This window comes from Mauremys mutica, chromosome 6, assembly GCF_020497125.1.
Source record: "Mauremys mutica isolate MM-2020 ecotype Southern chromosome 6, ASM2049712v1, whole genome shotgun sequence".
Classification (NCBI taxonomy): Eukaryota; Metazoa; Chordata; order Testudines; family Geoemydidae; genus Mauremys; species Mauremys mutica.
In genome coordinates, this window is record NC_059077.1 from 39,462,418 (window position 1) to 39,484,041 (window position 21,624).

The window sequence follows — 21,624 nt, forward strand, 5'->3', positions numbered from 1 at the left end:
TCACCATGTAGTATAGGCATCCTGAAGTGCAGCAGTCATTGCACAGCGCTCCAGACAGGACATATTCAAATCTGTGACTGTACAGTTCCCCATCCCACCCCCCTGCCCTTTTAGGTTCCTAAAATGTTGTGTGTCTGTCAATAAAGTTATTTTCTTTTCAATAAATGAATTCTTGGCTTTGAAAACAGTCTTTATTATTGCAGAAAGTCAAAGATACCTTAGCCCAGGAAAGAAACAGGCACTGCAAATCAGCTTAGGAAACACGGAAACTACTAACATTGTAACCACTGCACTTCACTCCCGTGCAAGGCACCAAACATTACTGTTGGTTTTCAGGCTCAAATTCCTCCCTCAAGGCATCCCTAATCCTTGCAGCCCTGTGCTGGGCCTCTCTAGTAGCCCTGCTCTCTGGCTGTGCAAATTCATCCTCCAGGCGTTGAACCTCAGAGGTCCATGCCTGACTCAATCTTTCACCCTTCCCTTCACAAATATTATGGAGGGTACAGCACGCGGATATAACCGCGGGGATGCTGCTTTCCCCCACGTCTAGCTTCCCATACAGAGATCGCCAGCACTCCTTTAAATGGCCAAAAGCACACTCCACAGTCATTCGGCACCAGCTCAGCCTGTAGTTGAACCGGTCCTTGCTCCTGTCAAGCTTCCCTGTATACAGTTTCATGAGCCAAGGCATTAATGGGTAAGCGGGGTCTCCAAGGATCACAATGAGCATTTCGACGTCCCCTACTGTGATCTTCCGGTCTGGGAAAAAAGTCCCTGCCTGCAGCTTCCTGAACAGGTCAGTGTTCCAAAAGATGCGTGCATCATGCACCTTTCCAGGCCAGCCTGTGTTAATGTCAATGAAACGCCCACAGTGATCCAAGCGCCTGGAGAACCATAGAGAAATACCCCTTCCAATTAACGTACTCGGATGCTAGGTGGGGTGGTGCCAGAATAGGAATATGTGTCCCATCTATCACTCCTCCACAGTTAGGGAAACCCATTTGTGCAAAGCCATCCACAATGTCCTGCACGTTCCCCACAGTCATGGTTCTTCTTAGCAGGATGCGATTAATGGCCCTGCAAACTTGCATCAACATGATTCCAATGGTTGACTTTCCCACTCCAAACTGGTTCCCGACCGATCGGTAGCTGTCTGGAGTTGCCAACTTCCAGATTGCAATAGCCACTCGCTTCTCCAACAGCAGGGCAGCTCTCCATCTCGTGTTCTTGCGCCGCAGGGTGGGGGCGAGCTCCTCACACAGTCCCATGAAAGTGGCTTTTCTCATCTGAAAGTTCTGCAGCCACTGCTCGTCATCCCAGACTTCCATGATGATGTGATCCCACCACTCAGTGCTTGTTTCCCGAGCCCAAAAGCGGCGTTCCACAGTGCTGAGCATTTCCGTGAATGCCAGAAGCAATTTAGTGTCATACGCGTCAGACAACTCGCTATCATCGTCAGACTCCTCATCACTTTGGATCTTAAGGAATAGCTCAACTGCCAAACGTGATGTGCTGGCGAGACTCGTCAGCATACTCCTCAGTAGTTCGGGCTCCATTTCCCACAGAAATTGTGCTGCACAGAAACCGTTGAGAGAGTCAAGATGGCGCCAAACGTGGACGGAAAAATAGGGATTGCTGGGATGTGAAGCGATGCATCACAGGCCATTGGGACAGGAAGCAGAATGACCCGCACCCTCCGCCCCCTTCCCACAACCCACGGTGCCAAAATGGGAGGAGGTGCTCTGTGGGATAGCTGCCCATAATGCACCACTCCCAACACCGCTGCAAATGCTGCAAATGTGGCCACACTGCAGCGCTGGTAGCTGTCAGTGTGGCCACACTCCAGCACTTTCCCTACACAGCTGTACGAAGACAGCTGTAACTCCCAGTGCTGCACACCTGCAAGTGTAGCCAAACCCTGACACACATGGGTTTCCTTGTCTCTCAAACTAGTGAGGGCTAGTTTGAGAGACAGAGCCACACGTGGTACTACTTGTCCCGCTGCAGGCGCACTGTGGTCCAGGGAGCTTTGGTTTCGACTTCCTAGAGGCAACCATCCTGTACTTTCAGGGCGGGGGTAGGTGAACTCAGGGACTCCCTCCCGTGACCTAATAAGAGGCACACGTCTCATGAGACAGGCAGAGCCCCCGCCCATGTCCTTCCTCCTCTTCTCAGCCTCTGCCGCGGGCAACAGTACGGAGCTGCCTCTGCTCAGTCACCCTGGGACGCCAAGCTCAAACTGATCGTTCTCCCTCAGCAGCTCGTTCATCCCAAACAGCATCTCCAGGCTAGTCTGTCCTCGGATGGTATTAGGTCTTGCGGCAGCACCCGAGGTCCAATAACCTCTCATTAAACGACATCAGGGCATGTCAATAAACAAACAACGGGTTTCAGTTTGGGGGTGGGGGGATCAGGCATTATCAGTAAAGAGCCCCACGTAGAAGAAATTGAGGGAAATGACATATTTGGGAGTTATGCCTACAGCTAAAAATAACCTACAGTTATCGCTAATCATAAAGATAAACCACATTTCCTCTCCTCAGGAGTAACGTCTCTCGCTGCATGAGCAATCTTCAGGTTAGACACACAGGGTCGTCAGCTGTATCTCTGGGTAAGGAGCAAACACTGTTTGGTCTACGGCCGTGTTCTCTACTGCTCAAGGTGCAACCCCTCCCCCTTCCTTCCGCTCACTCCCGTTCGCTACTTCTCACACGCAAGTCACAGCGACGGGTAGGGCTTGGGACAGAGCCGTGTCTTGAAAGGACAGTCAGTGATCATTGATAGTGCGATTGGTTGCTAAGGAAATGCGGCGGGAGGGGCAAAGGAGGACGAGTAGGGGGTGGGAATAAAACAAAAACAAAATCAATTACAGGTATTGGGCTAGCCATGAAAGGCATTGCCCTGCTTCAAAAGCCCGAGGATTAGAGAGAGATTTGCCCCTGGGAGCTGTACAGACTCAAATAGCGACCCGCAGACCTCGTTTTAGAGGGCTTGTTGAAAAGAAATGTGTGGGGGAGGAGAAAATGCAAAAAAAGTAAACACAAAGGGAAAGAGGGGGCTTTGCGACCCACTTATTAATCAAAAACCAAAGCAGGAACAACCAAAGTGTTGCTGTGTGTGTTGTAATGTAAACCACCAGATCAGCGACCACCTTGGGGGAGAAACAAAACTGCAGTTATCTGAACGGCATTTTCCTCCTAGTCTGCCCCACTCCTCCCCTCAAGTCATCGAAACTTTATGGGGGGATTAGTTGTCAGTTTTATGTCTAAAAACCCGGACTAGCAACTAAAAATATTTTTAAAATAACCTCACATGAAATATCAGCATGAAAGAAAATGAGAGATAATCAGACACACACACCACCTTAAAATTACAAAGAAGAACCATTCTCTTCCCCAGAGAGACTGAAGGGAAGAGTCTAGCTGCTCTGGTGGAGTTGATCCTAAAGTTAACATTCAGCAGCTCATTTCCAGACAGCAGCGCTAAATCTATTTGGATAAAACGCGTGTGACCCAGACACTTGGCATATGGCCCAAATGCTTTGCACCGGCAGCCCAAATAAAAACAAGAGTCTGAGACGCTCGCTCTCTGTGTGTGTTTCTCTTTTTCCTCTTGTACAATGAAAGAAATTAGCAAATACAAGAACTATACACACATCACCAGGAAGCGGGATTTCAATTATTCCCCCTCCAATAAAAAAAAATCCTTTGAACTGTGTGCCATGCAATATATACACAGCCACACACCGATAAATAAGGCTCCGTGGGGTTAAGAGTCTAGCAAATCTCAAATGGCTCGAAGTAAATCAAAAACACACGCTTCCATCTCGCTGATTAGCCTATTAAGAGCTTAACATCTCCTAGAGCATCAGGCTGCAGCTATCACATTAATGCGGACCCTTTGAGTCCAGACACAAAATATGCACTTGTCTGACTGCTTAAGTAGACACTGACATGACACGACAAAATACTGGAGTTTTTTTTTAATCGAATCTTTTTTAAAAAGGTTTTGACTATTTTCCACCAATTTTTAGTCTAAACCTGAAAAGGTTTTCTATACAATATCACACTATTCTTTGCAATAGAAAATATCTTCCCCCTCTCGTAATCCTCAGCCTCAGAGGTTTTTCTCTCTGAAATTATTCCAAATCCACCTCGCTTAGTGCCGTATAACCTCCCCCATCCCCCAAAAGATCTACATGCATCATTATTCAGCAGACAAGAAAAGCACAAGGAGAAGTTTCATTGAACAGCGTGAAGTCTTTTCTTACCGTTTTCATCTTCAATTTCTGATATAAAGTAAATTTCAAACAATAGAGATAGCACTGTACGAGTCCCGTATTCCTCTCTGCTTTCCCCCTTTTTCAAGCCACACCAGTTATATTCTCCAACAAAGTGAAATCCTCCAGTCTTCCCAAAAGGGATTTTTAGAGAGCGGACTGACTTGGCAGAGAAAGGGATGCCATCAGTTCACCCAATCTATCACCCTGCACATTTTGTCTTTCCAACCGAAAAAGTTTAAAAAAAAGGGGGGGGAGGGTGCTGGAGAAAGGAAAAGACTTATTTTGGGGTGGGGGTGAGTACCCTCTTCTTGGCCACTTTCTTCTGGGCAAAGCACCATGTGAATCTCACCAGAGCTGGAGGGTGAGAGAGAGAAAGGGAGATAGAGAAAGCAAGCAGGGAGGACTCAAGAAAGTTTTGTTGAAGTAGCTCTAGATCTCTTCTCACTGCCGGCCTGCAGCCAAGTTTAGAGCTCCAGCAGCAGAGGGAAGTTTTGGCAGCTTTGCCTGGGAGGCTGAGCGCACACTGACGTCAGTCTGCAGATGTGCCTCTGGCTCCCCTGGCGCTGCTGCGCATGTCGGGCCCATCACGTGGAGGGGGAGGGGGATGCAGAGGTACAATCAGGGTAACCAAAAAGAGAGAGAGAGGAAAAAAAAGCGAGACAGAGAAAAATCATTCACAAGGTACAATGTAAACTTGTCCTCTACGTGAATGGGCGAGAACCTGGCCCTCCAGCCCTGCCCGAGCCTCATGGCACCTCACAGACAGCTCCAGGCTGGGTGCTGTGGCTGGGCTGCAGGGGGAAGGACTATGAGTTAATGTCACTGGCAAGCCCCCTGGGCTGCAGTGCTCTAGTGTGAGTGCAAAACCAGCGAAAATGCTGCAAGTTGTACAACACCGCAGCCCAATGAATGGGGTTGGGGGAGGGGTGAGGCAGGAGGCGTGTAAGCGGGGCTGCAGGGCGATGGTTTGAGTCTTTGGAAAGAGGTCTTATTAAAGAGTGGCTCCCCGGGAAACAGACGTTAAGACCCTTATAAAGAAGCCTTTTGATCTGATCCACATAATAGGTACAAACAAGTCGTTATCTGTGGCTCTGTAAAGGGTTGTGCAATAGCTCTGACACTATATATACTGGTGCATGTGTTTCATATAGGGACATAGGTGTATATCTACTCTGTCTTCTTTACTAGTAAGAATGACCATGAAAGAGGAAACTAGAGCAGTCTGAAGATTTATCACTCAAAACGGCTCATTTGCTGTCTGATCACTGACCCTGGGCTCTGTGAAAGGCTTTACAAAAAGTTGTATTATTAGCGACCCGTTGGTACTTGCCAGGGTGGGTATTTTTTTTAATGCAAGTTCATTGCATGAAATATCAGTGACTGCAGCAATGAAAACTAACTTGGGAGGCAGAGAGAAAACCAAAAACCCAAGCTCAGCCTTTCACTGAAGAAACGACAACAAAACAAAACATTTGGCCCGCACGCACCACATGCGTTCAGCCTTGACTTTACAGATCAAATAATACAACACGTAGCACAAACACTTTCACTTTCATTTGCAATGAAACCAGCTGGCACCCGTCGGAGGGGGAGGGAGCGCAAATATGTTTTCCACGTAGTTGGATCGTAAACAAAATCTGACATACAAATCGGAAACAGGAAAAAGGTGAAAATAGTATAGGACAATGTTGCCTTTGAGCAGCGTGCTCTGCTGAATCATTTATGTTCAGCGAGGCTAATGATGAGTCTGGTTTTTTTGGGGGGCGAGAGGATGGAATTGGCGCCTTGGAATTCCAGCTCGCATAACCGCCTAGTCCATTTCCGATAGCCAAAAGAAGAGAGATCAAAAATCCTTCCAGAATCTAGGCTCTAAGGTTTCAAACTTCTGCTAACATTATTTCCCATCTGATGAGATTTGTTTTCATCCTACGCCGGAGGTAGTAGGTGTAATTCTTCTGGTGAATCCATGAATAGTTGGCTGAAGTATGAAATTATTCAGACTGGAAAGGTCCAAGAATACAGTTATTCCGATTCTTCTTTAAGTGCTGAAAGGGAAAAGCATCTGTCTGCAGAGTCAATAGTCCTCATCGTGACCTTAATCAGGATTTGGCTATGTGCCATTTAAAATGTAGAAATAGGTCCCGTGGTTGGCATTGACAATTTCAAATAAACACACTCCATATGGCGCAGCACGTTTTATTTTTTAAGATAAAGAGCCATTATAGTGAAATTGGATTTCTACACTTAATTATATTAAACTGCTTTTAACAGTAGCTCTAACGAGTAACACAAAAACCTGGGGGAAATAGCTGGCATTTGTCGTACTGAAATACTACCTGACCGGCCGTTGGATGTATTATAAACACTTATTGGTGAGATCCTGTCGTAGTCTTTAACCAAAGTAATGTGACAGCGTCTCTATACTACAAATAAATAAGAGTGTAACTGCACGCCTTAGCTGAACTGTGAAAAAGTGGTTCTAAGAAATACCAGTATTCAAAAGAAATGTTTTGTTCTCGAGATATGAGCTTGTTGCCCTTGATATAATTGCTTATTCAAAGAGCGCCATCCTGCGTCTGAAAGCAGTAAAGGGAAGATTACAGTGGATGGACTTTAGGAAACAGAAATTTACTCCTTCTGTGTGCATTCTATGTATGTATTTTGTGTTCTTTACGCTTTGCGTGTGTTATTCTGTGGGATTTGTGCCCTTCTCTGTGTTGTTTTCCAAATATATCCAGTTTTCCAGGGTGTGCCTGGTGTTTCAGTGTGTGTTTATGCCTGTGTGGGTTCTGTTTCTCTGTGGTGTGCATGCAACAGCTGTGTAATAAAGGATATGGATAAACATAATTTTTTTTTCAGTTGATGTATGTAGTGTTTATATAATAGATTATTTCAAAACTTCAGCTGCAGCAAATTATTTATCATGTGATCACATTCACTTGTCACACAAGAACCAGTCAAAAAGCAAAAGGAGATGGTGAGTAGAGCTGGTGGAATAATGGATTTTTTAGTTTATTGGCAATTCTGAAAAAAAAAAGTTTAATTTTGGGTTGAATCAATCAGTTTTGGCTCATTCATAGTGGGTTACTCAAAGTAGCAGTTCATAATGACAATGAATAGTTATTGACCAAAAATGAAATTGAGAATGACTATATAAGCCTGGTGGTTAGGGCACTTACCTGCTATGTACGGGACCCAAATTAAAGACCCTCTACCACTGACTATTTAATTATACAAAATAGAAGTGCTTCAACAGGAAAAACTGAGGGACTGCAATACCAGTATAGTGCAGTGGTTAGGCCAGTCTCCTACAACCTGAGATCTGAGTTCATGTTCTTTCTCATTAGGCAGAGAGGAAAACTGAAGCATAGTCTCCCAGATATCAGGAGAGCAAACACCCTAATCACTAGGCTAAAGGCTGTAATGGAGATTTGCTTCCTTCCCCCCATGTTTTGTGAATCTTATCCTTCTGCAAAAATGTCTAGAAACAAAAAAAAAGTTGCATGGAAACATTTTGTTTCAATATTACCGAAACATTGAGTCTTTTGGTTTGGTCAAAACTATTTGGCAAAGTCAACACAAACTCATGAATAGTTTCAAGTCAACTGAAACTGCATTAAACAAAACAACTACCGAACTTTAGTGGACTATTCTTTATCACCTTTCCTTCAGGCAACAGTATGGAGAATGGGGGGAGGTATTGGCTGTTACTTTGCTCTCCACTTCTGAAAAGATCAGATTGTTAGGAGAGACAGCTAGTTTCCTCCCCACCTTCCTGAGCCTGGGGCAATGTGAGGGGGGGAATGCTGGTGTCCTATGCTTCACTGTGTAAAGGTAGTAGCATTGTAAAGGAAACTGTTGGGTGGATTGCTGCTCCCACTCCACTGCATAAAATGGATATTTTCAAAGTAAGCCTTGCTTCAAATTTAATTCAGCTAAACTAAAATTAGCAGTATGTTTATTTAATGTTTGTCTATTTTTTGTTTCAACAGCCGGTATCTGAATAATAATCATATGGAATTTTTGAGAGCCTACAGGTTTTTTTAAAAAAAGGAACCACACAGCAAACAGTATGCAGAGTCACAACACAGAAGAGGCTTTGCTAAGTGTGACAGGCGCTGTTGTACTATCACATGGCAAAGACAATAATTCCATTTTGGGGTTCTGGTGACATTAATAAACCACTTGAGTAATTATGTCACCAGAAGCCCTGGATGGGATTACAGATTTATTGAGCATAGTGTACTTTACTCTACATGTTAACTTGTTTGCCAGTCTTTTCTAATCATGAGAGTGATTTGCTGAAGCATTAAGCACCCCTGACTTCACTTTAGGCCTTTAAATCCTCTAGCCTGCCTGTCACTGACTACTAAAGATTGCTACACAGAGTTTGTAATTAAATAAACATTTGTTTTAAACTTTATGTAAACAATGTTTTATATTTAAAGGTATTTTTGAGCCCAATCCTGGAAATTTTGCCATTAACTTTAGTGAAACCAGAAGAGAAATCTTTAAGTCTTTGGTGGGCTGTCCACGTTTAGGCCTTGGCTACACTGGCGCTTTACAGTGCTGCAACTTTCTCGCTCAGGGGTGTGAAAAAACACCCCCGAGGGCATCAAGTTACAGCGCTGCAAAGCGCCAGTGTAAGCACGGCTCCCAGCACTGTAAGCTAATCCCCATGGGGAGGTGAAGTGCCTGCAGCGCTGGGAGAGCTCTCTCCCAGCGCTGGCGCTGCGACCACATTCGCACTTCAAAGCGCTACCGCGGGAGCGCTCCCGCAGCAGCACTGTACGGCTGCAAGTGTAGCCATACCCTTAGTAAAATAAGCTTCTTGTTTCCCACCCATTTAGGTATGTATGCTTGCATGTATGCTTCTTCCAAGACATTTTTATTTCCTCTCCTTCTGGTCAGCTCAATGGAGACCTGAGGATGATCACCCAGAATACATAGAAAAAAATTCCAACAATATATAGTGAAAGAATAATACTTCGTAATATTTAAATATTAGCAATCTGCCATCTCCTAATGGACCTTTTTATAGCTTCATACTGAAGAAAACGAACATACAAATTATTAATTAATTATTGTAGCACCTAGGAGCCCTAGTTATGGACAAGGACTCCATTGTGCTAAGCTTTATACAAACACAGAATAAAAAGTCGGTCTCTGTCCCAACTTAACATGGTATAATTCAATTTACTTTAATTTCTGTCCTTTATATTTCAGAACTTTCCTTCACATATTTGCTTAATATCAAAGAAATCTGTGAATGTCTGTTAAAGGCACTCGAAGAAAAAATACTAACGAATACTGTTCAAAGATATAGATCAGACACCCAGACACCATCATAGGACCTAATCACATCAGCTACATCATCAGAGGCTCATTCACCTGCACATCTACCAATGTGATATATACCATCATGTGCCAGCAATGCCCCTCTGCCATGTACATTGGCCAAACCGGGCAGTCTCTATGCAAAAGAATAAATGGACACAGATCAGATGTCAAGAATTATAACAGTCAAAAACCAGTCGGAGAACACTTCAACTTCCCTGGTCACTCAGTTACAGACCTAAAAGTTGCAATTCTCCAACAAAAAAACCCTTCAAAAACAGACTCTAAGGAGAAACTGAAGTATTGGAACTAATTTGCAAACTGGACACCATTAAATTAGCCTTGAATAAAGACTGGGAGTGGATGGGTCATTACACAAAGTAAAAACTATTTGCCCAGGCTAATTTTTCCCCTACTGTTACTCACGCCTTCTTGTCAACTGTTTTCAATCTTCCCTCACAGGTCATGTTTTCTAAACCTTTAATCATTTTTATTGCTGTTCTCTGGACTTTCTCCAATTTGTCCATATTTTCCCTGAAATATGGTGCCCAGAACTGGACGCAATACTCCAGTTGAGGCCTAATCAGCGCAAAATAGAGCAGGAGAATTACTTCTCATGTCTTGCTTACAACACTCCTGTTAATATATCCCAGGATGATGTTTGCTTTTTTTGCAACAGTGTTTCACTGTTGATTCATATTTAACTTGTGATACACTATGACCTCCCGGTCTCTTTCTCCTTCCTAGGCAGTCATTTTCCATTTAATATGTGTGCAATTGATTGTTCCTTCCTAAGTGGAGTACTTTGTATTTGTCCTTAGAGAATTTCATCCTATTTTCTTCAGACCATTTCTCCAGTTTGTCCAGATCATTTTGAATTTTAATCCTATCCTCCAAAGCACTTGTAACCCCTCCCAGCTTGGTATCACTTGCAAAACTTTAAAAGTGTACTCTCTATGCCATTATCTAAATCATTGATGAAGATATTGAACAGAACTGGACCCAGAACTGACCCCGGGGGACCCAACTCAATATGCCCTTCCAGCTTGACAGTGAACCGCTGATAACTACTCTCTGGGAACAGTTTTCTAACCAGTTGTGCACCCACCTTCTTGTAGCTCCATCTAGGTTTTATTTCCCTAGTTTGTTTATGAGAAGGTCATATGAGAGAGTATCAAAAGCCTTACTGAAGTCAAGATATATCACTTCTACCGCTTCAGTGGTTTGATCATTAGCCTGCTAAACCCAGGGTTATGAGTTCAATCCTTGAGGGGGCCATTTAGGGATCTAGGGCAAAAATCTGTCTGGGGATTGGTTCTGCTTTGAGCAGGGGGGTGCACTAGATGACCTTCTGAGGTCCCTTCCAACCCTGATATTCTATGATTCTATCCACAAGGCTTGTTCCCTTGTCAAAGAAAGCTATCAGATTGGTTTGACACCATTTGTTCTTGCAAATCCAGATTGACTGGTACTTGTCACCTTATTATCTTCTAGGTGTTTGCAAATTTATTGCTTAATTATTTGCTCCATTATCTTTCTGGGTCTTTAATTCCCTGGGTTGTCCTTATTTCCCTTTTTATGGGTGGGCACTATATTTGCCCTTTTCCAATTGTCTCCAATACATTCCAAGAACATTGCTGGACAATCTGTGCCATACCAAATTACTTTCCCAACAGATGTGAGGGTAGTTGAAGTCCCCCATCACCACAAAGTCCTGCTCTTTGGATGATTTTGTTAGTTGTTTAAAAAAAGCCTCATCCACCTCCTCTTCCTGGTTAGGTGGTCTGTAGTAGACCCCTACCGTGACATCACCCTTGTTTTTTTACCCCTTTTATCCTTACCCAGAGACTTTCAACAAGTCTGTCTCCTATTTCCATCTTAGCCTCAGTCCAAGTGTATACATTTTTTATATATAAGGCAACACCTCCTTCCATTTTTCCCTGCCTGTCCTTCCTGAGCAAGCTATACCTTTCAATATCAATAGTTCAGTCATGCGTATTTAACCAATTTGTGATGCCAACTATGTCATAGTTATTTTTATTAACGAGCATTTCAAGTTCTTCCTGCTTATTCCCCATACTTCTCACATTAGCATACAGACATCTAAGATATTGATTTGATTTCCCCTATGTTCTCTCTAATCTGTCACCAATCCCTGCTATAATGGCCTGTGCTCCTCCCAGATTCCAACCCTTCTTCTGGGTCTCCATGTTTTGGATTTACCTGTGGGCTTTTGTCATTTGCCCCCGTCAAACCTAGTTTAAAGCCCTCCTCACTAGGTTAACCAGTTTGCATCCAAATATGCTCTTTTCCTTCCTCGATAGGTGGACCCCATCTCTGCTTAGCAGTCCTTCTTCCAAGAACAGCATCCCATGGTCAAGGAAGTCGAAGCTCTCCTGGCGACACCAGTCTCTCAGCCAGGCATTCACCTCCAGGATGCATCTGTCTCTACATGGACCCTACCCTTCACCAGAAGGATCTAAGAGAACACCAGCTGCACCCCCAACTCCTTCATCCTTACTCCCAGAGTTCTGTAGTTACTTCTGATCTGCTCAAGATCATACCTTGCAGTATCATTAGTGCCCACAGGGATGATTAGCATGGGTAGTAGTCAGAGGGCTGGATGATCCTTGACAATTCTTCCATAATGTCTCGGATATGGCCCACTGGCAGACAGCATATCTCCTGGGATGCCAGGTCAGGCTGACAAAGGGTGCCTCAGTCTCCCTCAGAGAGTCACCAACCACCACTACCATATGTGTCCTCCTAGGAGTGGTGGCTGCAATCCTCCCAGCCGTGGGTATAGATGGCTTCTCCTCCTCCTCCACCTTGCTGCCAGGGCAGCATAAAGATTCTTCATCACTGTGATGGGTGGGTTGGGAGTAGAGGTGGAGCACTGCCCGCTGCCAGATGTAACCAGCAGCCACTGAAGGAGCACAGGTTAAATATCCCATGGCAGACCTGATTAGGGGATCCAACATACACATTGGTTAGACTGATCAGGGGATCCCTCCTCCTGGACTCTCATATATGCCCAAGATTTTACCTTCCTCTTAGATTGCCAGGTAAATTGAGGGAGCTGGTCCTTTCCTTACCAGGACTGATGCAGAGTAGTTAGAGAGTTACTCCATCTCTTCATGATATTAGCGGGGCAAGAAAGAGGGACGTAGGCTAGGGAATTGTTTTGTGCAGAAGGTGGGGAGCCTGTTTTATTACTTTGTCTATTTTCAGTTTTCCAAGTCAATGGATTTACATCAAGGATGTGTTTGGCCCAATGAGCCTATTCATGTGATGAAGGAGACCAGTTTTTGGCTCATACTATATGTATTCCTGTTTTGTTGTAGTCCCATTTCCAGAATAAGTTGTTTAGCAGTCTTCCGTAAGAGCCATAAAAAGCATATTTGAGACAAACTCTACAAAACTTCCCTCTGGAAAAATCTGGTTGGCAGCACTGCTCGGGGCTAGGGTATATAGATACATGAAAACTATGTAGACATTCTCCATGGACATGCAAAAGTTAACAAGCCACTTATTAGTTCTGATTGTAGAATGAAAACTCTGAAGTACCAGGTTACAACTATTAGAAATATAGGTGATTTGATTGGAATTAGATGGATAGAACTCACATAATTTATGAAAAATCTGTCTGAAATATTTGGATTGAATGAGGATTATAGTATTCACATGGATAGGCATCTTATACTCCCAACTAACATTTGCTGAAGCAAGTGGTGATCCCTCACCTGTCTGTATGATTTATAATAAATATGAATATAAATGTGTACACAGGCAGTCCTCAACTTTATGACATTCGAATTATGATGACCGTCACTTACGATGTTTCTAAATTGACATCCAGTTTCGACTTTCCGACATCAGTTTCAACTTTCCGACACTCGATCCGACATTGTTCCTATGGGAAAATCAAATTACGATGTTTTGACTTAAGACGTGATTTTCAGGAATCAATTGTGTCTTAAGTCCAAGGACTTCCTGTATTAAATGTCAGATTTGAGAATGAGCATGGATTTTTAAAAATAGAAAAGAATTGAACATACCCAATTTGGCCCTTAATTGGCAAACCAACACAAGTTAGAACAATGATTATATTTCCTTTGGTTAGGATTTGGACCTGTTAACATTATGGTATTCTACTGAATATTCTTGAAATGCTTTAACTCATGTATACATTTTGGATTTTATTTGGTAAACTCAGATTGCTATATTTTAAAGATAAAACTAAACCAAAGACTTTCAAATAAAGTTAGAAGACCAGTGAGTTACACGCCAGGGTTTTCTGAAATCGCTGGGAACCAGAATCAGCTATGCATCAAATCCCAAAACAACTTTTCATTTCTAAAGAGTTAAAAATGAAATTTTTTAGTTATAGGTCTATATTCCGGGCACAATCAGTGAACTGAAATATAAACTGGGTTCAGCATGCTGCTGTTCCTGCTATAGCCATTAAGTGATTATTTGCGTCAATAGACAAGTTACTGAAAAAGGATCAGATTCAATTGTTCTCAAAAACTTTCAGAAAGTTTAATATTATGGCTCAGCAGACTTGCACAGTATCTGCTAACAGTTTTGCAGTCTAACATAAAATAGCCATAGGACAGCCAGAGCAATTATTTTTCAATGTGTCAGATAATGGGGGTTTTCTTTCTGGTCTCTGTACTGTATGGCTATTCAGGATCAAAAGAGGCCTCAACCTCCTTGTGATCATCTTTGGAAATTGTTAGAAGGGATTTAAAGTTGTCTATTGCAACAATCCCCTCCCCATGAAAAACACTGATTTATTGGAGTCAACATTCCATGTGATAAATATCTTAGTCTATGGTCTCTGTTAACACATGCTGAAACTGATAGCAAAAATCATGACTACATTATTTATTTCACACTTTTTTTTAATGTTTAATTGACAAGATCAGGCAGAGAAGAGAGGGCACAGAAAGTGGGATACATTTATAGATACAGAGGATTAACTGGGATGGAAAAGCAAACAGAAGCACACCATATACTGTGGTGCATCTGCTACACTGGAGACCAATGAGGCTCAACTATATTGTTCGTGCTGTGCTGTGCATGCTTTTTTAGTTACACATTTTTCAGGAAAGGAATCATAGTTGTTAGCATTTATTTTTAGCTGTTTGCACCCACAACCACAGCCATTTTGAAGCCTAACTACCGGATTTCACCCACAAATTAGGTATTTAGACTATTAAATAGATGTAGTTATTGGTGTAAATGACTGCACCTGCAGTTTTGTGCCTGGATTTCATTACAGACACAAAATTGCCCCATTAATATTGGAGGTTGGCATGAGGCCCAGCTAAAAATAAGTGCCTATAACTATTATTGTCCCTTTATTTATAAACTTAATTACCTTAATTTGTGAGGGCATATGACATCTAATTAGAATAAATGCAGGTGTAAATATCATGTATGTAAATTTCTATCTACAATTTAATATTGGAGGCCATTTTTTTAAAGTAAGCATTAGAATGTGCTCTTCTTTTAATGGTTATAGGCCAAGAAAACCTTCTATCAATCTCCATATAAGCTGCCAAATCCCACCCCAAGGAGTTTTCTAGGGTGGTAAACAACTTCATCAATGATTACTGAGTGTCTGCAGCCTGCAGCAGAACTGATTACCAAGCCCTGATAAGAACTATCATCCTAATTTCCCAAAGAGGTCACAAACATTCCAGAAGGTTTTCCAAACAACCTGGATCTGTCCCACCTGCACTCACCAACCAGTAGTCCAAATGCATTCCCAGAGTTCAAGTACATTCACTCATCAAGAAGTTCTGGTTACCATAAAGAAGACTTTACCCAAGACTTGTGATTCTGACCATACCCTTCCTAGCTCATGAAAGAGTGATGAACACCTTTTGCCATTCCTAACCAAAACAGTATATGCAATTTCCTCCTTCAAACATACAATAGTCTGACCGACATTGAAGAAACCCATTCTAGATACATCACTTCTAGTGAAGTACCACCCAATGTCAAACCTCTCATTCCTGAGCAAGCTAAGGTGACCAGATGTCCTGAATTTATAGGGACAGTCCCGATTTTGGGGTCTTTTTCTTATATAGGCTCCTATTACCCCCTACTCCCTGTCCCGATTTTTCACATTTGCTGTCTGGTCACCCTAGAGCAAGCTCAGAGAAGCTAGTCAACTTCAAACTCCTCTAATTAGAGTGAATATTCTAGACCCAGCACAATCTGGACACAGGCCATGACATGAACGGAAACATTTTAGCAGCAGTAATGGATGATCTCTTCCTGTCAATAGAGGGAAGATGTCCACTCCATCCTTCTGGATCTCTTTGCAGCAACTGACACTATCAACCAAAAGATACTGCTATCTTGCTTGAGAAAGGTGGCAGGGGTCCAGGGTAATGTGCTAAATTGGTCTGAGTCCTACATGGAAGGATGTACCCAATTAATAGTGATGGGAAACTGGAACTCCACCACTAGGCCCCTCAAGTAGAGTACCACAAGGATCAATTATCTTTTCTTCTCAACATCTACATGCAACTGCTAGGTGAACTGGCCAAAGGACATGGACTCAAGTACCAGTGATATGCATATGACACACTGCTCTACCTATCCTTCAGAACATATGACCACACCATTACCACCCAGATGGCCCAGTGCTTGGATGAGATCAGCTCAGAATGAAGAACACCTCGTTGAAACTGAACCTGAGCAAGACAGAGGTGATGCTGGTGGCAAGAGGAAACAATTTGAAGAGTTTGCAGCCAAGAAAGCAGTCTCTTTGGGTTGAAGGCACAGACCCACAACTGATCAATTCAGTCCATAATTAGAAGTGCTCCTGGGTTCCTCATGGATGCTAAGCTCTCACACAGCATCTGCACTTTCTACCATCTCTGGTTGACTAAGAGTATAGTCAATGCCAATTATTTGGATTTAATGTGATAAACTTTAGCTCAAGAAACCTCACTAAACCTGAAATTTCCTGCTTATTGAGTAGCATCCATAGCAGTTTTTTAACATGGTGGTAAATGGGAAATAAAGATCACCATCCATCTGCTTAGGAAAATCATGCTAGCAACTTGCTATTAATCAACATGCTTAAACAGAGATATTCCTAGCAGTGTCAACCAGTATATGAATAGATCCAAACAAATCCATCTTTAGCAGGACTGAGCACTAACTTGTTTTGAAAATGTCCAAAAGTCACATGCTAATAGCAAATGGCAAGTATATCCAATTTGTCCCTTTCTGCAGTTTAAAACAATACAATTTCTTGAAGAGAAACTCCCAGATGCCCTAGATAAACTTCAGGTTTCTCTGCTATTTTAATTGCACCCTCACACTGTTCCCATTTGTCATTTTTAAATAAATATAATTAGCCAGCTGCCAAGAAAACTCTGGCTCCTACACACTTAAGCCTTACTCAAGATTGACAATTCCAGGGCCAGCCCACAACATTTTGGCACCTGAGGCGGGGAGCTCAAATGATGCCTCCATGCCCCCTCGCTTGGGCCAAAAGTTTGAAAGGTCTCAATTTTACCTTCTTCCTGTTCTACTCCTCTCATGGTACTGCTTTGCTACCTACCCCAAAAAAGGAGAACTAACAACTTAAAATGCTTTGTTCAAAATTTTTAAGTAACACTTACCTTTCAAATGCCTGAACAGCAAATGTAACTTTTCTTGTCTGCATAGTAAACACTGGCATTTTTATCTGTTTGAATAATCAAAGTGGTGCTTTCCGTGCCTTTTGGTTGCAAAGGTTTGAACTGCTTCCTGCTGAAGGTCCCCAGTCTGGGCCAGCTCATGCTCTATTGCGATGGCTGCAAGGCCGACAAGCCTCTCGTGTTATTGTGGAGTGTAGATGTGTTTTTATTAACTTCAGCTTGGAGAAGCTGTGTTCTCCACTGGCAACTGTTACAGGAAGTGTTAGAAGTATGTCCAGAGCAACAAAAGCATTTGGAAAGAGGGTGGTCATCTTATTTGTGCACATATATTCCAGAACAGCCTTTAGAGTTGATGTATGTATCTTGAAAGGGCTTTCAGCTCATCACCTAAATCACTCACATCAATATCGTGCATGTCATCATGTGTCAACATTGTCTCTAGTACCCTGCATTACTAGTGTAGGTCTTCTTCAGGTATAGTGAGGAGTTTTGGAACATCATACAACATCCCAAATATACTGCTGTGTTTCTTGAGCTGCATGAAACATTCTTCAACTGACTGTATTGCACAATCTAGCACCTGGTTAAAGAATACAACTTTGAATTGTTGTTTGGGGTCTCTTATGGGATTATCCCGTGCCTCGTAATCAAAATGTCTTCTTCTTTGGTGACTCTTGTATTCTTGAATGGGTGGGAAAATAGCTTCAGTGTGAAGTTCCTCTGCCAACTGCTGTGCACTCTTCAGAACGTTTTGAAATCCCTCATCTGACCGGTAAGACTGTAGGTATGACTTTGCTTTGTCCAGTTGTTCCATTGCTCCAGATATATCAAGGTCAACACCTTGGAGTCTCTTGCTTACAACATTTATTTCAAACAGTATGTCATGCCACAACACTAAGCCACACAGAAATTTGAAGTTATGTATATTTCTGGTCATTCCATTTCCCTCTGCCAGTGTTCTCCCATGAACAGTTCCTGTCATAGCATTATCCTCCATAATGGCAACTATGGCATCAACTATCTTCCCAATTTGGTGTTTGATAGGCTTTATCATTTCCATTCGACTTTCCCATTGTGTGGCACTCAGTGGTTTCAGTGTCAGAGAGGATGTTCCCAGATGTTGCTTCAAAATTTGCCCTCGATGAATTGATGCAGAGAAAAATACATAGATGCTTTGAATTACCTTAAAAAAATCAGCAGCCTCACTAGAAGCTGATGCTGCATCACTGACCACCAAGTTCAATGAATGAGAACTGCATGGGACAAAAAAAGCTCGAGGGTTTAAACTCTCAGATCCGTGTCTGCACTCCTCTGTTCTTTCCTCTCATGTTGGCACCATTATCATAGCCCAGATCTCTCATGTCAGCTATCGCAATTCCCGTATCTTCCAGCTTTTTAAGAAGCACATTTGTCATACCAGCTCCTGTAGTACCATCAATGTCAATAAATTCTAGAAAATGCTCTCCGACAGTCACCATTGCAGGGAAATTTTCACTAGGTTCTATTGTTTCACAAAATGCACCATTAAAGTAATTTGTTCCGTATGCCTGATGTCAGGTGTGCAGTTCAGAATAACAACGTAATATCTTGCTGACTTCAGATCTGCCACAATCTTCTGTTTGATTTTTGTTGCCAGTAACTGTATGATCTCATTTTGAATGGTTTTTCCAAGGTAGTGGTGTGTGTACATTTCTTGGGTGGTGACTCTTCTGAGATGCTCCTGGAGTACAGCATCAAATTCAGCCATCAGCTCCACAATTTTAAGGAAGTTTCCATTGTTTGACACATACAGCTGATCTGAAGTGCCATGCAGTGCTAGGTTTTGGGTAGGAAGCATTCTCACAATGGCAATGGGACTTTTCAGAACATTTTGCCAGTAAAGAGACTCTGATGCAATCTTTTCTTGATGCTGATCACCTATGGTGGCCTTTAACCTTAGTCTCATCTCAAGCTCTTTCCACGTATGGAATGTTCTCTGGTGATTTGCTGCCGTCTCATGGCATGCCAGATTTCTAGCCAGATTTTTCCAGTCGTTTGTTCCTGTAGAACCCAATGTGGCTGGAACATTAGACTGGAAGAGTTTGCAACAAAAACAGTATGCAGCATTCTGGGTTTTTGAGTACATAAGCCACGGCCTCTCCACTTTGTCACCATTGGGGATTTCACGCCAGTAATGTGTTGGATGGAAACTTCTATTTTCATTGTCTTTGGGGAACATGAAGTTTTTCACTTGCTGTGGCCCATGCAGTACAAGGAAGTCCCTCAGTCTACTGCTCAAGTGGGTCCACAGTCCTGGATCATCTAGACTTAAGGAACTAAACTCAGCAGCAGCTGTTTCTTGCACCTCCACCACACTGTTCTCTGATCTACACTTTTCTTCAGGAATGTGCATGGTTACATCCATTTGAGATGGAGATATGGATACTGCAGTAGCTGCCAGGTCCCCTGCACTCTGACTAACTGGAAGATCAGGAATCTCCTCACTCACATCCTCACTGGGCCTGAAGGCTCACCGTGAACATTTGTGTCTATGTATCTCAGGAGAGCGTCTTCCTGCTTACATAGAAAAGCTTACTTTGCTTTCCAGAGGGGCGTTTTCTTCTTTCACTTGTGGGAGATGTCCAGGTAATCTCTATGCCGGATTTTAACATTGAGAAGGAAGAAAATGAAGTAAGAAAGGATACAGCCATGGGTAGCAGAATGGACATAAGGAGGAAGGGTAGTGTAGATACCAGTCTAATAGGTGATACTGGCAGTAGAATTGGATAAAGAATGTGAGCGAAGCCAAACAACAAAAATTAAGATGTTTGTACACCAATGCAAGGAGCCTAGATAACAAAATGGAGGAACTAGAGTTACTGGTGCAGGAAGTGAAACCAGATATTATAGGGATAACAGAAACATGGTGGAATAGTAGTCTTGAGTGGAGTACAGGTATTAAAGGCTATGTGCTGTTCAGGAAAGACATAAAAGACAGGAAAGACAGAAATAAAGGCACAGGTGGTGGAGTAGCATTGTTGAGGTAGACTGTAAAGAAATAAGAAGGGATGGAATGGATGAGGCAGAGTCTGTCTGGGCAAAAATCACTTGGGGAAGAAAGCTACTAGAGCCTCCCCTGGGATAGTGCTTGGGTTGTAATATAGACCACCAGGATCAGGTTTGGCTATGGATAGAGACCTCTTTAATGTTTTTAATGAAGTAAATACTAATGGGAATTGTGTGATCATGGGAGATTTTAATTTCCCAGATATAGACTGGAGGACAAGTGCTAGTAATAATAATAGGGCTCAGATTTTCCTAGATGCGATAGCTGATGGATTCCTTCACCAAATACTTGCTGAACCAACAAGAGGGGGTGCCATTTTAGATTTGGTTTTGGTGAGTAGTGAGGACCTCATAGAAGAAATGGTTGTAGGGGACAACCTTGGTTTGAGCAATCATGAGCTAATTCCATTTAAACTAAATGGAAGGATAAACAAAAATAGATCTGGGACTAGGGTTTTTTATTTCAAAAGGGCTAACTTTAAAAAATTAAGGAAATTAGTTAGGGAAGTGAATTGGACTGAAGAACTTGTGGATCTAAAGGCAGAGAAGGCCTGGAATTACTTCAAGTTAAAGTTGCAGAAACTATCAGAAGCCTGCATCCCAAGAAAGGGGAAAAAAATATAGGCAGGAATTGTAGACCAAGCTGGATGAGCAAGCATCTCAGAGAGGCGATTAAGAAAAAGCTAAAAGCCTACAAGGAGTGGAAGATGGGAGTGATCAGCAAGAAAACCTACCTTACTGAGGTAGGGATAAAGTGAGAAAGGCCAAAAGCCTCATGGAGTTGGACCTTGCAAAGGGAATTAAAACCAATAGTAAAAGGTTCTATAGCCATAGATCAGAGCTTGGATGAAGAGGAATTGGTTGAATTGAAATCTAGTCAGTACAGTCAATACTAAAGTTATATTGATGGGAAAAGAATTCCTCTGAAGGATTTGTCTCAAAATTGTCATATTGGTCAGCAGTCTTGGGATCCTTCTGGACTCCTTGTTAATACTGGACTCTCAAATAAAAACAGCTGCTAAAAATGTATTATTCTGTTTGCATCTGGACAGGATGACAAACTGGCCTTAGCCATCCGTGCATTTGTAACCTGATAAACTGCCTTACTCGTCAGGACTTCAATCTCCCATGATAGTTCCATTCTATAGCAGCTGTGGAATTGTCCAGGGCTGGCCTTACCATAAGGCGAACTGAGGCGGCTGCCTCAGGTGCCAGACTGGGGGAGGGGGGCGCACCACTAGGACCCAGAGTGTAGAAAATTGTGTCTGCTGCTGGTGCTTATACATTCTC